The sequence below is a fragment of the Schistocerca nitens genome, chromosome 3 (genome assembly GCF_023898315.1).
Source record: "Schistocerca nitens isolate TAMUIC-IGC-003100 chromosome 3, iqSchNite1.1, whole genome shotgun sequence".
In the NCBI taxonomy this organism is placed as follows: Eukaryota; Metazoa; Arthropoda; class Insecta; order Orthoptera; family Acrididae; genus Schistocerca; species Schistocerca nitens.
Window position 1 is genome coordinate 42992417 of NC_064616.1, and position 3354 is coordinate 42995770.

Here is a 3354-nt window from a genome sequence, read left to right on the forward strand (position 1 = left end):
ATGCGGTCGTGCATTATCCTGCTGAAATGTAGGGTTTCGCAGGGATCGAATGAAGGGTAGAGCCACGGGTCGTAACACATCTGAAATGAACGTCCACTGTTCAAAGTGCCGTCAATGCAAACAAGAGGTGACCGAGACGTGTAACCAATGGCACTCAATACCATCACGCCGTGTGGTACGCCAGTATGGCGATGACGAATGCACGCTTCCAATGTGCGTTCACCGCGATGTCGGCAAACACGGATGCGACCATCGTGATGCTGTAAACAGAACCTGGATTCATCCGAAAAAATGACGTTTTGCCATTCGTGCACCTAGGTTCGTCGTTGAGTACATCATCGCAGGCGCTCCTGTCTGTGATGCAGCGTCAAGGATAACCGCAGCCATGGTCTCCGAGCTGATAGTCCATGCTGCTGCAAACGTCGTCGAACCGTTCGGGCAGATGATTGTTGTCTTGCAAACGTCCCCATCTGTTGACTCAGGGATCGAGATGTTGCTGCACGATCCGTTACAGCCATGGGGATAAGATGCCTGCCATCTCGACTGCTAGTGATACGAGGCCGTTGGGATCCAGCACGGCGTTCCGTATTACCCTCCTGAACCCACCAATTCCATATTCTGCTAACAGTCATTGGATCTCGACCAACGCGAGCAGCAATGTAGCGATGCGATAAACCCCAATCGCGGTAGGCTACAATCCGACCTTTATCAAAGTCGGAAACGTGATGGTACCCATTTCTCCTCCTTACACGAGGCATCACAACAACGGTTCACCAGGCAACGCCGGTCAACTGCTGTTTGTGTATGAGAAATCGGTTGGAAACTTTCCTCATGTCAGCACGTTGTAGGTGTCGCCACCGGCGCCAACCGTGTGAGAATGCTCTGAAAAGCTAATCATTTGTATATCACAGGGATCTTCTTCCTGTCGGTTAAATTTCGCATCTGTAGCACGTCATCTTCGTGGTGTAGCAATTTTAATGGCCAGTAGTGTACTTCGACCCTCGTCACATAGTTTTCTACATAATAAGATAACTCACCTACTACTATTAGCACCTGATTTCCTAATCTAATCCCTCATCATCCCTTATTTTATTCGAATACATTCCATTACTCATATTTTACTTTTATTCATGTGCAACACTATCCATTCCTTTCAACTGATTTTTCAAGTTCTTTGCCGACTCTAACAGAATTGCAATGTCGTCGGCTAACTTCAAAGTTTTTATTTCCTCTCCCTGAATACAAATTCCCTTTTCAAACTTCTCCTTAGTCTTCTTTACTGACTACTCAACGTACAAATTGCATGTCGTGGGGGATAGACTTCAAATCCGTCTCACTCCTTTCCCAACTCCAGCTTTCTTTTCATATTGTTCGGCTGTTATAACCGCATTCTGGTTTCCGTACGAGTTGTAGACAACATTTCACTTCCTGTATTTCTCTTTGCTACCTTTAGAATTTCAAAGAGTGTATTGCCGTCAACATTTGCAAGAAGTTTATTGAAATCTACAAATGCTGTAACCGTTGATTTGCCTTTCCTTATTTCTATGATAAGTCGCAGGGTCAGTGTTGCCTCAGGTGTGGCTATTATTTCTTCAGAACGCTAACCGATCTCCCCCTATGTCAACTTCTACCAGTCTTTCTGTTCTTCTGTACACAATGCGTGATAGAAACAAGAACAAGAAAGTAATTGGACATGTTAATATTTGAGGAAGTGATGGAGACTGAAAGCGCTTTTATTTATGGGTGGGTACTGATAGAGTACCGGAAGAGTGAAATATTGTGCTGCCGATATGACCAGAGAACTGATCTGTGGTTCAAAATATTTTGGGACGTGGCCAGAGAGAAGCCGAGCAGTAGACATAGTATATGGCACTCACGTAACCCGTCTGGTAGCAGCCACCACCTCTCAGCGTGTGAGTTACTGAGATGGTACCGCAGTCGACATCCACAATATAGATGATTAACGTCTTCAGTCATGGCATTGTCGCAGTTAACGGTGGGTCGCCTCCGAAGACGGAACATTAACTGACGAAATTTGTCATTATTAAAAATGGTTCAAATGGCTCTGAGCACTATGGGACTCAACTGCTGAGGTCATTAGTCCCCTAGAACTTAGAACTAGTTAAACCTAACTAACCTAAGGACATCACAAACATCCATGCCCGAGGCAGGATTCGAACCTGCGACCGTAGCGGTCTTGCGGTTCCAGACTGCAGCGCCTTTAACCGCACGGCCACTTCGGCCGGCTGTCATTATTAAAGTAACCGAGCAGTTGCCACTATGAGGCCTTGTCTAAACACCATGAGGGAGGAGGAACAAGTTGAGTGTTCATCGAAGAGTCTGCACTCCTCCATGCGACACAATCATTTTGCCAACATTCGAAACGAAACTCTATAATCCGTCACTGAAATTCAGCTTAAGTGTCTCTCCTCCCACCTGACGTAAATCATGACACATTTTAGGTGGCATGATAAGACAATGACTCGAATTCGGAAGGAACGTGATTAAAATCCCTGTCCGACCAACCACATTATGATTTTCTCTGGTTTTCTTAAATAACTCAAAGTATATTCCAGGTTGCTTCCTTAGAAAAATAAAGGACCGTTTTCCTCTCCTGTCCCTCCGTCATTTGTGGGTGTGCGTCGTTCATAACAAGCTCCTCGTGTATCGTACGTTAAATTCTAATATCTTGTCTTCCTTCATTTCGAATTAACAGTTTATTAGATTTACTTTAATCAATTTATTTCTCACATGCATCACTGTAGGACTCTTAATCTCTGACCTGTATGCTTTTGCTCAAGAAGGATAGCATAATAACATTTGATATACACTAGCAGAGAAAAAAGGAAGCACCCAGAAGAAGTGATCGGATGTAACTGTAATTTCGTAGACGTAAACATCTTTGGCATGTATGTAAATGATTAGAACTGGAATTTTGTGTCACGGGTAGAACAGCCATCATCAGTTTTAGTGTTGTTAGCAAGCATGGTAGGGTATAAGAGGGGTGTGAACAGCGTCAGATGTTGAGTGATCACTGTGAATGACATAGTGATGTACACACATAAAAAAAATGTTTTGCATCATCCCGGTTCTCAGAACTCCTGAAGATAGACGTTGACTGTGGATATTGTATCACAGACACAGTCCCTTTGACTGTTCAGAGATGTCATTAAACCCGCCCAAAGATGTAAACAACCATGCATGAGCAGCGCCTATTAGACGGAGGGGGCGGGCTGTTGTGGCCGAGCGGTTCTAGGGGCTTCAGTCTGGAACCACGCGACCGCTACGGTCGCAGGTTCAAATCCGACCTCGGGAATGGATGTGTGTGATGTCCTTAGGTTGGTTAGGTTTAAG